Source organism: Manis javanica, chromosome 1, assembly GCF_040802235.1.
Source record: "Manis javanica isolate MJ-LG chromosome 1, MJ_LKY, whole genome shotgun sequence".
NCBI lineage: Eukaryota > Metazoa > Chordata > Mammalia > Pholidota > Manidae > Manis > Manis javanica.
In genome coordinates, this window is record NC_133156.1 from 161,740,597 (window position 1) to 161,754,366 (window position 13,770).

Here is a 13,770-nt window from a genome sequence, read left to right on the forward strand (position 1 = left end):
AACTTCCTTTAAGAATGATAAAGATTTTTGTACACATCACTCTGCTCTTATCTCATTGGCCAGAACTTAGTCACATGGCCACTCCTGATTTTAAAGGAGCCTAGGAAATGTAGTCTGAAGTTGGTAACCCTGTACCCCACTAAGAGGAGGTGAGAGAGGTGTTCTGTTACTGAAAGAAAGGGAGAATGAATATGGGAGGACTTGTCATTCTGCCACTTGAGAGTTTGGGTGTTTGAAGACCACCCTCACTTCTGACACCAGATAAAGTTTGGGGATCTCTAACAACACCCTCAGGTTCAGTAATTCACTAAAAAGACTCTGAACTCTTGAAAGCCTTTGTGCTCATAGTTAAGATTTATTATGGTGAAGGATAAAACGAGCCAAGGGAACAGGTGCATGGGGCACACAGGGGAGTGCCACATGTGGGACTTGAAATTGTCTTGTCCCAGTGGAATCTGGGATAGTGCTAACTTGTGGCAGTGACGAGTGACAGTACACACAGAGTATTGTCAGCTCTGGGAGCTCACCCAATCCTTACTGTTCAGAGTTTTTTTGGAGTTTGGTCATATAGATGTGGTTGACCTTTTGTCCCCAGCCCCTTGGGAGATTGGTAGTGCATGGCCTGAAGCTTCCACCATAAATCACATTGTTAGAGACTCTCTGGAGTGGCTTATTGCCCCTACATAAACAAAGACATCAGGCAGGACATTCCCAGGGCTTAGAGATAACTCCCAGGAACCAAGTGCAGAGGCTAAGACCTCTCTTTGATCAAGGTTAATTCTTTACTAGAGAGCCACATCTGTGGATAGGCACATTTTTTCCCCCAAAGTATAGAAACAATTGCATAATAGGTATGCTTTCATCTTAAAAGCCTTTTTTTTTTTTTAATGGATAGATACATAGAATCATACACATTTTAAAAAACACAAGAGACTAGGATTTGTCAGATCCAGCTCTATCCACAAATGGAAGAACTGAGACCTGACTGTGTGGGACTTGGTTAAGGTTAGAGAACCAGTTAAAGTTGTACTGCCTCTGGGTCTCTAGTATTGACTGTGGAGTTTACACTTGGGGTCTAGATGGAACCTATTTGTAGGTCCTGTTTTCCTCCTTAGTCCTTCTGTTACATGTATGGCAGCTACTGTGCCTCACCCAGACAGGTGCAAGATTCTCAGCATCTATTTTATTGAATTGTATTAGGCTAGTTCAGTTCAATAGAAGTGTTCTTACTCACTTTTCAGAGGTTTACTATATTCGTGGCATTGTTTATTTCTCCAGTGAAGATTTGGAGCCATAATGTTAGACAAGATAACTGTGATTTTGTACCACAAACAACAGTCCAACATTATCAGACGTTTTAGCCATTCTACCCAAGAAGGCAGCTATGTGCAAAATGACTAGTACTTGGCCTTCCTGTTCCATAGATGTGTTATAAAGATAAATAGAAGATGTAAAGACCCCCTTTGAAAAATGAAAGCACTATGGAAATACAAGATGTTACTAGTATTGTGTTTAAATTTTAAAAATTTAAGTTCAAATGTTAAAAGTGTAAGGAGTACTGAAAGGAATATAAAATCTCAGTCAACAGGTGAATATTTTAAAGGATGGTGAGAATATAGGTGAGAATTTCCCCCCCTTCCCTTTTCTGTTTCCTGTATTTTCTCAGTTTTCTGCAGTAAACATGTAGTACTTTTATAAATAGAGCAGGAAAAACTATTTTTGAGAAGAATCACCTAGCAAGACTGAATAGTGGCAGCATGACAAAGCAGTGTATAAAACACACATCACAGATTGGGAGGATAATGGAGAATGCCTCAAGAAAAGATGGCAAGATCAGACTCACTTCTAGCAGAGGTGTACATACCCAAGCCTATAATTTGTTGTTTGGAAAATGCTGTATATATTGCTGCCACTTTTATTTGGTGGATTAAAGTTCTTTGAATTCTGTGTTTATTTGGTGTTGATCAAGGTGGTATCTCATACAATGCAGGAATTGTTCCATGGCAGCAGAAAAAAATTGGTAATAGGAAAATGTTTCAAAATATTGAAGGTGAAAAAACCAGGTAAAAATGTTTTAAATAAGAATTCTTTTAGGTTAGGAGTATTAGCTGGTGCAAATATCTTGACATTTATTTTTATATATTTTTCAGTTATTTTAAATACATGAAATACACACTGTAATGTTCTTAGGATGTGAACTGTCAGCTTGGCATAGCGACCCTAAAAGCAAGTAAAAACATACCTTGTTTTGTTGTGCTTGGCTTTATTTCATTTTTCACAAATTGAAGTTTGTGGCAACCTGGCATCAAGCAAGTCTGTCCATTTTTCCAATAGCATTTGCTCACTTCATGTCTTTGTGTTACAATTTCATAATTCTTGCAATATTTCAAACATTTCATTGTATTTGCTTTGGTGATCTGTGATCCACGACCTCTGGTGTTACTATTGTAATTATTCTGGTTTGCCACAAACTGCACCCAGGTAAGATGGTGAACTTGATAAATAATGGTGATATGTTCTGACTGCTCTACCAGCCTGCTTTTCCTGTCTCTCTTCCTCTTCTTGAGTCTCCCTGTTCCCTGAGACACAGCGACATTGAAATTGGGCCAGTTAATAATGGCATAATGGCCTCTAATATTGAAGCCCACGACTGAGACCTACTGCTCAGGAAGGAAGAGTCTCGTGTCTCTCACTTTAAATCATAAGCTTAGTGAGAAGGCATGTCGAAAGCCAGCATAGGCTGCCCAGTTAGCCAAGTTGTGAATGTAAGGGAAATTACTTGAAGGAAATTAAAAGTGGTACTCCAGTGAACACATGAATGATAAAAAAGTGAAGTGATGTTACTGCTGATATGGAAGAAGTTTTAGTGGCCTGCGTAGAAGATTGTATTTCCTTAAGCTTCCTATCCAGAGCAAAGCCCTATCTAATTCCTTTTCAGTTCTGGGAAGGCTGGGAGAGCCTTGCACAGGGATGATCTCTATGGCTGAATCAAAACAAAATAAACAGCTGTATTTTTCTAAGTGTTGCATAAGAAGCTGTTTATCTGTCAAAGTGTTTTCCATTTAAGGACAAATAAGAGCTCCTTGGAGCAGGCATTGTCAAACCTCATTAGTGACTGTGCTAGCACTTCACTTACTCAGTCACTTATAAGGGCAATACTTGGTCTTAATAAATTAGTTCTGCAAATGCCTTCTGCTGTCCTCTCCAAGAAAAAAAGTCCCAGATACTGTTATCGAGACTACTTGGAGAAATAGACCTTTTCCTGGCTTTGTACTTCAGTTGAACGCCCAATTGTCCCATTCCCTGTAGCTTGCTAGTCTCCCTGGTCCCAGATATCTGTGGAGTGTTTCCAGTGTCAGAAGTCCTTATTTTTTGTTTTTAAACTTTCTTTACTTATTTTTAAAATTTTATTTTATTAAAAAATCTTTAATTGTGGTAAAGTATATGTAACATAAAATTTACCGACCTAATCATTTTTAAGTGTACAGTTCAGTGGCATTAAGTACATGCACATGGTTGTGTAACCATCACTACCATCCAGCTCCGGAATGCTTTTCAAACCTTGGGTAACTAAACCATGTACCCATTAATAACTGACACCCCAACCCTCTCTCTTCAGCCCCAGGCAACTGCCATTCTACTTTCTAAGAAATTGACTGCTCTGGATATCTCATGTAAGTGGAATCATGCAGTGTTTATGTTTTTGTCACTGACTTTATTTCACTTAGCATAATGTCCTCAAGGTTCAGCCCATGTTGAAGTATTTGTCAGAATTTCCTTTTTAAGGCTGAATAGTATTCCACTGTATTTATATAGTGTACTTTGTTTATCCATTCATCCATTAATAGATACTTGGATCATCCAACCTTTGGGTTGTTGTGCATAATGGCTGCATCATTTTACATTCCTATCAGCAGTGGGTAGGTTTTCCAACTTCCTCACATCCTTGCCAACACTTATTTTCCAGTTTTTTTTTTTGGGTAGACATCCTAATGGGTTATGAGGTAAGTATCTCATTGTAGATTTAATTTGCATTTCTCTAATGAGTAGTGATATTGAGCATCTTTTCATGTGCTTATTGGCTATTTGTATATTTTCTTTAGAGAAATGTATAATTAAATCTTCGGTCCATTTTTTCATCAGTTTATTTTTATTGTTTAGTTTTTGGAGTTCTTTATGTATTCTGGATATTAATCCCTTATCAGATAGATGATTTTTAAAGATTATTCTCCCATTCGGTGGGTTGCCTTTTTACTCAGTTCACTATGTCCTTTTGTTGAATAGCTTTAGATTTTTATATAGTTCAATTTCTTTGTTCTTTTTTTGCCTGTGCTTTTCATGTCATATCCAGGAAATTATTGCCAGATACAATGTCATGAAGCTTTTCTCCTATGTTTTCTTATAAGAATTTTCTTATTTTTAGGTTTTTGATCCATTTTGAGTTAATTTTTTTGTAACATAAGGGTCCAACTTAATTCTTTTGCATGAAGATATCTAGTTTTCCCATCTTCATTTGTCACAAAGACTGCTTTACCTCATTTAAATGGTCATGGAGAAGGCCTTTTAAATACATGTGTTCCTGGGATGGATCATACCTTAAGCTGGTTCTTAACCAGTTCCTTAAATGTTAGAAGAGAATTGACAGCTAAGGTAAAGAAAGAGGCCCTGAAGAGAGAAAGAGGTGTTCAGTAGTGATACGGTAGGGAGGCACTGGTAAACTTGTTTTATTCTAATCTTGTCTCCTGATGGCCCAGGTAGCCACAAGCTGCCTTCTTTGTATTGTGTCATATTCACGAATTGTTGCACAACTGCAATCTGCACATTCATTTATATATTCAAGTTCATTCAGCAACTATTTAAGTAACTTGTAATTGAAGATAGACCAACAGTCATGAGACTGAATAAAAGCCACTCATTACTTGATAGTCAATATCCTTTAGAGTTACAAATATGTAATATTAAGATGAATGATGATGAATAATGTATTTGGACATTGTCTGGATATGCAGTAGGAATTTTCCTGATGTATGAACTGTTTAGAAACTTAAAGCAGTAATTCTTCAGGGAATTTCCTATTTATATGAAAATGAATGCTTCTGGGCCTTAACATATTCCATACGTAGATGTTAAAATCCACCAATAATCATAGTGGACAGAATGAAGTGAGATTTGACTAGCCTCTGAAGACACTCATTAGAAGTCCAGAGTGAGCTGAATACTGTGCTCTAGCCAGAGATGAAATAAAGTTAAAGGGAAAGTATGTAGAGGTAATTTTGATATATTTCTAATAAGCAGGTTCTTCATGAGACACTTCATAGAGTTTTTTTTTTTTTTGAGAGGGCATCTCTCATATTTATTGATCAAATGGTTGTTAACAACCATAAAATTCTATATAGGGGTCTCAATGCACAATCATTAATCAACCCCAAGCCTAATTCTCAACAGTCTCCAATCTTCTGAAGCATAACGAACAAGTTCTTACATGGTGAACAAGTTCTTACATAGTGAGTAAGTTCTTACATGGTGAACAGTACAAGGGCAGTCATATCACAGAAACATTTGGTTTTGATCACACATTATGAACTATAAACAATCAGGTCAAATATGATTATTTGTTTGATTTTTATACTTGATTTATGTGTGAATCCCACATTTCTCATTATTATTATTATTATTATATATTTTTAAATAAAAAGCTGAACTGGTAGGTAGATGCAAGATAAAGGTAGAAAACATAGTTTAGTGCTGTAAGAGGGCAAATGTAGATGATCAGGTGTGTGCCTATAGACTAAGTATTAATCCAAGCTAGACAAGGGCAACAAAACATCCACGGATGCAGAAGATTTCTCTCAAAACAGGGGGTTGAGGTTCTAAGCCTCACCTCTGTTGATCCCCAGTTTCTCACCTGATGGCCCCCCTGCGACTGTGCCTGTCTTAGGTTGTTCCTCCCTTGAGGAATCTTACCCGTCTCTGGCTAACCAGTCATCTTCCGGGGCCATACAGGGAAATGTAAAGTTGGTAAGTGAGAGAGAAGCCATATTGTTTGAAAAGGTTAGCTTTTTACTTCTTTGCAGATTTATGCCCTGTGGCTTCTATGCCCAGCATTTGTCTTGAGGTATCTTTACCACTTGGAAGAATTATGATACTCGGTAATTTCGGTATGAGGCACGAATTCTACTTAAGGGTTGTACTTAGGAAGGAAGAAGAAAACTATAGAAGTAGCAGACGGAAAAAAACATGGGAAGATTGATTATTTCTTTGACATACCTTCTTGTAGAGTAACATAAGCGTGTATAGGTTTTAAACTACTAATTAAATTGTGTACACACCTTAACATAATAGGAATACAGCTACATAACCAAAGCAGACCTACAATTACCAGCCATATCCAGTGAAACCAAGAAAACCAGTTAGGCACCCTAGGCATTTGTGAAAACTTATCAGTGATATGATGGATATTGTCTAACTGAATTCGAATATTTTGAGAAAAATCAGACAAATTAAAATAACATTCCTGGGAACTGTTCACATCCCATATGTTCTTTTAACAGTAGATAGTCTATAGTTGCATGATTTTGGAGCACTGCAACTTGCACTTCTAATTCTTGGTTGAGTTCCGACAGTATAGATCCAGTCAAATTTGTTCTTTTACTGTATGCACAGTCCAGCTTAGATATCTCCTTCTTCATTCCAATGACAAGTCCAGGAACCGGTGGGATGAATGCAGCTACAACTGCAACAGCACCAGGATCTTTGTTGAAGTTTTTGATGATCATCTTCTGGAATGACTTCCAGAGAATGTTGATGTTGGAAGTTCTTCTTCATATTGTATCTTAATTCATTTTCTGGGTAGCCAAATTAGGCTGTGATCCTCTGTATAAACACAAACAAACCCTTTGCCCATACTTTGATATGCCCTTTATACCATTGTGAAAAACTTATTGGAGATCACCACACAGAAACTGCTTTTTTCTTTTTTTTTTTTTAAGAGAAAAGAATATTATCAGAAAAATGTACTTCCATAGCTGATCATCTGACACCCTTTAAATGATCAAAATTAAGTATATTTAAAGCATGCATTAATCGTTGATTTGCAGTTAGTTTTATCCTATCAAGGAGTAATACCCTTTTCTTTCTTTTTTTTTTGTTATCATTAATCTACAATTACATGAAGAATATTATGTTTACTAGGTTCTCCCCTATACCAGGTCCCCCCCACAAACCCCTTTACAGTCACTGTTCATCAGCATAGCAAAATGTTGTAGAATCACTACTTGTCTTCTCTGTGTTGTACAGCCCTCCCCTTTCTCCCCCCCACCCACTATGCATACTAATTATAATACCCCCTTTCTTCTCCCCCCCCTCCTTATCCCTCCCTACCCACCCATCCTCCCCAGTCCCTTTCCCTTTGGTACCTGTTAGTCCATTCTTGGGTTTTGTGATTCTGCTGCTGTTTTGTTCCTTCAGTTTTCCTTTGTTCTTATACTCCACATATGAGTGAAATCATTTGGTACTTGTCTTTCTCCGCCTGGCTTATTTCACTGAGCATAATACCCTCTAGGTCCATTCATGTTGTTGCAAATGGTAGGATCTGTTTATTTCTTATGGCTGAGTAATATTCCATTGTGTATATGTACCACATCTTCTTTATCCATTCATCTACTGATGGACATTTAGGTTGCTTCCATATCTTGGCTATTGTAAATAGTGCAGCGATAAACATAGGGGTGCATCTGTCTTTTTCAAACTGGAGTGCTGCATTCTTACAGTAAATTCCCAGAAGTAGAATTCCTGGGTCAAATGGTATTTCTATTATGAGCATTTTGAGGAACCTCCATACTGCTTTCCACAATGGTTGAACTAATTTACATTCCCACCAGCAGTGTAGGAGGGTTCCTCTTTCTCCACAACCTCGCCAACATTTGTTGTTGTTTGTCTTTTCGATGATGGCAATCCTTACTGGTGTGAGGTGATATATCATTGTGGTTTTAATTTGCATTTCTCTGATGACAAGCGATGTGGAGCATCTTTTCATGTGTCTGTTGGCCATCTGTATTTCTTTTTTGGAGAACTGTCTGTTCAGTTCCTCTGCCCATTTTTTAATTGGATTATTTGTTTTTTGTTTGTTGAGGTGTGTGAGCTCTTTATATATCTTGGACGTCAAGCCTTTATCGGATCTGTCATTTATGAATATATTCTCCCATACTGTAGGGTTCCTTTTTGTTCTATTGATGGTGTCTTTTGCTGTACAGAAGCTTTTCAGCTTAATATAGTCCCACTTGTTCATTTTTGCTGTTGTTTTCCTTGCTGGGGAGATATGTTCAAGAAGAGGTCACTCATGTTTATGTCTAAAAGGTTTTTGCCTATGTTTTTTTCTAACAGTTTTATGGTTTCATGACTTACATTCAGGTATTTGATCCATTTTGAATTTACTTCTGTGTATGGGGTTAGACAATGGTCCAGTTTCATTCTCCTACATGTAACTGTGCAGTTTTGCCAGCACTGTCTGTTGAAGAGACAGTCATTTCGCCATTGTATGTCCATGGCTCCTTTATCAAATATTAATTGACCATATATGTTTGGTTTATGTCTGCAGTCTCTAATCTCTTGCACTGGTCTGTGGCTCTGTTCTTGTGCCAGTACCAAATTGTCTTGATTACTATGGCTTTGTAGTAGAGCTTGAAGTTGGGGAGTGAGATCCCCCCTACTTTATTCTTCTTTCTCAGGATTGCTTTGGCTATTCGGGGTCTTTGGTGTTTCTGTATGAATTTTTGAACTATTTGTTCCAGTTCGTTGTAGAATGTTGTTGGTAATTTGATAGGGATTGCATCAAATCTGTATATTTCTTTGAGCAGGATGGCCATTTTGATGATATTAATTCTTCCTAGCCACGAGCATGGGATGAGTTTCCATTTGTTATTGTCCCCTTTAATTTCTCTTAAGAGTGACTTGTAGTTTTCAGGGTATAGGTCTTTCACTTCTTTGGTTAGGTTTATTCCTAGATATTTTATTCTTTTTGATACTATTGTGATTGGAGTTGTTTTCCTGATTTCTCTTTCTATTGGTTCATTGTTAGTGTATAGGAAAGCCACAGATTTCTGTGTGTTAATTTTGTATCCTGCAACTTTGCTGTATTCCGATATCAGTTCTAGTAGTTTTGGAGTGGAGTCTTTAGGTTTTTTATGTACAATATCATGTCATCTACAAATAGTGACAGTTTGACTTCTTTACCAATCTGGATTCCTTGTATTTCTTTGTTTTGTCTGATTGCCATAGCTAGGACCTCCAGTACTATGTTAAATAACAGTGGGGAGAGTGGGCATCCCTGTCTTGTTCACGATCTTAGAGGAAAAGCTTTCAGCTTCTCGCTGTTCAGTATAATGCTAGCTGTGGGTTTATCATATATGGCCTTTATTATGTTGAGGCATATATGCCCTCTATACCCATTTTGCTAAGAGTTTTTATCATGAATGGATGTTGAATTTTGTCAAATGCTTTTTCAGCATCTATGGAGATGATCATGAGGTTTTTGTCTTTCTTTTTGTTGATGTGGTGGATGATGTTGATGGATTTTCGAATGTTGTACCATCCTTGCATCCCTGGGATGAATCCCACTTGGTCATGGTGTATGATCCTTTTGATATACTGTTGAATTCTGTTTGCTAATATTTTATTGAGTATTTTTGCATCTACATTCATCAGGGATATTGTTCTGTAATTTTCTTTTTTGGTGGGGTCTTTGCCTGGTTTTGGTATTAGGGTGATGTTGGCTTCATAGAATGAGTTTGGGAGTATTCCCTCCTCTTCTATTTTTTGGAAAACTTTAAAGAGAATGGGTATTATGTCTTCTCTGTGTGTCTGATAAAATTCTGAGGTAAATCCGTCCAGCCCCGGGGTTTTGTTCTTGGGTAGTTTTTTGATTACCATTTCAATTTCTTTGCTCGTAGTTGGTTTGTTTAACTTTTGTGTTTCTTCCTTGGTCAGTCTTGGAAGGTTGTATTTTTCTAGGAAGTTGTCCATTTCTTCTAGGTTTTCCAGCTTGTTGGCATATAGGGTTTCATAGTAGTCTTTAATAATTCTTTGTATTTCTGTGGAGTCTGTTGTGATTTTTCCATTCTCCTTTCTGATTCTGTTGATTTGTGTTGATTCTCTTTTTCTCTTAATAAGTTTGGCTAGAGGCTTATCTATTTTGTTTATTTTCTCAAAGAACCAGCTCTTGGTTTTGTTGATTTTTGCTATTGTTTTATTCTTCTCAATTTTGTTTATTTCTTCTCTGATCTTTATTATGTCCCTCCCTCTGCTGACTTTAGGCCTCAGTTGTTCTTTTTCCAGTTTTGATAATTGTGATGTTAGACTATTCGTTTGGGATTGTTCTTCCTTCTTCATGTGTGCCTGGATCGCTATATACTTTATTCTTAAGACTGCTTTCGCTGCATCCCACAGAAGTTGGGGCTTTGTGTTGTTGTCATTTGTTTCCATATATTCCTTGATCTCTATTTTAGTTTGTTCGTTGATCCATTGATTATTTAGGAGCATGTTGTTAAGCCTCCATGTGTTTGTGAGCCTTTTTGTTTTCTTTGTAGAATTTATTTCTAGTTTGATACCTTTGTGGTCTGAAAAGTTGGTTGGTAGAATTTCAATATTTTGGAATTTACTGAGGCCCTTTTTGTGAGCTAGTATGTGGTCTATTCTGGAGAATGGTAAATGTGCACTTGAGAAGGATGTATATCCTGTTGCTTTTGGATGTAGAGTTCTATAGATGTCTATTAGGTCCATCTGTTCTAGTGTGTTGTTCAGTGCCTCTGTGTCCTTAGTTATTTTCTGCCCAGTGGATCTATCCTTTGGGGTGAGTGGCATGTTGAAGTCTCCTAAAATGAATGCATTGCATTCTATTTCCCCCTTTAGTTCTGTTATTGTTTATTCCACATATGCTGGTGCTCCTGTGTTGGGTGCATATATATTTAGAATGGTTATATCCTCTTGTTGGACAGAGCCCTTTATCATTATGTAGTGTCCTTCTTTATCTCTTGTTACTTTCTTTGTTTTGAAGTCTATTTTGTCTGATATTAGTACTACAACCCCTGCTTTCTTCTCTCTGTTGTTTGCCTGAAGTATATTTTTCCATCCCTTGACTTTTAATCTGTGCATGTCTTTGGGTTCGAAGTGAGTTTCTTGTAAGCAGCATATAGATGGGTCTTGCTTTTTTATCCATTCTATTACTCTGTGTCTTTTGATTGGTGCATCAAGTCCATTTACATTTAGGGTGACTATTGAGAGATATGTACTTATTGCCATTGCAGGCTTTAGATTCGTGGTTACCAAAGGTTCAAGGTCAGCTTCTTTAGTATCTTACTGCCTAACTTAGCTCGCTTATTGAGCTGTTATATACACTGTCTGGAGATTCCTTTCTTCTCTCCCTTCTTATTCTTCCTCCTCCATTCTTTATATGTTGGTTGTTTTATTCTGTGCTCTTTCGTGTTTCCTTTAACTGCTTTTAGTGGGTAGTTAATTTTATTTTATTGCCTTTAGTTAGTATTGGTTGGTCTGCTTTCTTTGCTGTGATTTTATTTTCTCTGGTGACATCTGTTTAGTTTTAGGAGTGCTCCTGTCTAGAACAGTCCCTCTAAAATACCCTGTAGAGGTGGTTTATGGGAGGCAAATTCCCTCAACTTTTGCTTGTCTGGGAATTGTTTAATCCCTCCATGATATTTAAATGATAATCGTCCTGGATACAGTATCCTTGGTTCAAGGCCCTTCTGTTTCATTGCATTAAATATATCATGTCATTCTCTTCTGGCCTGTAAGGTTTCTGTTGAGAAGTCTGATGATAGCCTGATGGGTTTTCCTTTATAGGTGACCTTTTCCTCTCTAGCTGCCTTTTCCTTGTCCTTGATCTTTGCCGTTTTAATTATTATGTGTCTTGGTGTTGTCTTCCTTGGGTCCTTTCTGTTGGGAGTTCTGTGTATTTCCGTGGTCTGTTCAATTATTTCGTCCCCCAGTTTGGGGAAGTTTTCAGCAATTATTTCTTCAAAGACACTTTCTATCCCTTTTTCTCTTTCTTATTCTTCTGGTACTCCTATAATACGGATATTGTTCCTTTTCAATTGGTCACACAGTTCTCTTAATATTGTTTCATTCCTGGAGATCCTTTTATCTCTCTCTATGTCAGCTTCTATGCGTTCCTGTTCTCTGGTTTCTATTCCATCAATGGCCTCTTACATCTTATCCATTCTGCTCAGAAATCCTTCCAGAGTGTGTTTTACTTCTGTAATCTCCTTCTAGACGTCTGTAATCACCCTCCGGGCGTCTGTAATCTCCCTCCGGAGTTCATCCCTCACCTCTTGTATATTTCTCTGCATCTCCGTCAGCATGTTTATGATTTTTATTTTGGATTATTTTTCAGGAAGACTGGTTAGGTCTGTCTCCTTCTCAGGTGTTGACTCTGTCATCTTAGTCTGGCTGAAATTTTGCCTTTTCATGGCCATAGAGATAGTTTGCAGAGCTAGCACGAGTGATGGTTGGAAGAACTTTCCTTCTTATTGGTTTGTGGCCTTCCTCTCCTGGGAGAACAGCGACCTCTAGTGGCTTGTGCTGGGCAACTGCACACAGACAGGGCTTCTGTTTCCTGCCTGGCTGCTATGGAGTTTATCTCCGCTGTTGCTCTGGGGGTGGCTTGCCTCAGGCCACTGCTCTGATATGGTGGAGACGCGTTGGAGTGGTAGCGGCCGGGAGGCTATTTATCTCTGTGAGGGGCCTCCATGCTCCCCTCTGCCCAGGGGGTTAGAGTGCCCAGAGTTCCCCCGATTCCCTGCTGCTAGTCTAAGTGTCCCAGGACACTTCCGTCCAGCTTTGTGGTCCCCGTCCCTTTAAGACTTCCAAAAAGCACTCACCAAAAAAAAAATAAAAAGCCACTCGCTTTTCTTTGTCCCCAGAGCGCCAGCCTCAGGGACTTGCTCACATGTCTTACTGTCCTGTTTCCCTAGTATCCAGGACCCCAGGCATGCACTCTGTCTGTGCTCTTGTCCGGACGGCTATCGCTGGGTTTTAGCAGTCCTGGGCTCCCTCTCCCTCCCTGCTCTGACACCTCTCCTCCCGCCCAGAGCTGGGGTGTGGGGTGCTCGGGTCCCACCGGGCTGGGGCTTGTATCTTACTCCCTTCAGGAGGCGCTGGGTTCTCGCAGGTGTGGATGTGGTCTGGATGTTGTCCTGTGTCCTCTGGTGTCTCTTCTAGGAAGAGTTGTCTCTGTTATATTTTCTTAAATATATGTGGTTTTGGGGGGCGATTTCCACTGCTCTACTCATGCCACTATCTTGGCTCCACCTCCCTCTTCATAGAGTTTTGAACATCTCTGTTAAGAGAATGGAAGAGGCAGGAAATCTTTTGCATTGTAGGCATTCTGGTTCCCTTGGCTCATAATAGGTACAGCTGCTCTTCCATTTGCCTTACACTGCCTCACCTACTGCTGCAGTCATGTGCTGACACGGGGGCTGGCCATGACTGCACAGCCAGCCTCTAATTTGGTTGGTTTACATAATCTGATTACTTGCAGTTGAATAGGTGAGTTTTACTTTATGAATCTCTCAAGGTTGGGGCATTTCCAGCCCCTTTTGAAGCATTACATGTGGGAACACAGAACTGAGCCAAAAGTCTTTAGACTTCTTTTTAGTTTGTCTTCTCAGTTTGAGCTTTTTTTTTTTTTCAAAAACAATCTTACTCAGACCCCAAATAATCTATAACTTATAAAAGCTGGGCTGCCAACATTTACGTGTC

At 38.6% G+C, this 13,770-nt stretch overlaps 1 protein-coding gene across 6 annotated transcripts in view; it reads left to right on the top strand.

Moving 5' to 3' along the window:
• Window positions 1-13,770, top strand: part of REV1 (REV1 DNA directed polymerase) — a 120,859-nt gene that overhangs the window by 15,172 nt on the left and 91,917 nt on the right. For 2 of the 6 annotated variants that reach the window (XM_073239809.1, XM_073239810.1), the window contains one exon: window positions 3,620-3,674. The exons of the other annotated variants lie outside the window; for them this stretch is intronic. The gene's annotated coding sequence lies outside the window, so the exon portion shown is untranslated. The remainder of the gene's footprint in view (window positions 1-3,619; window positions 3,675-13,770) is intronic. 6 annotated transcript variants of the gene reach the window in all.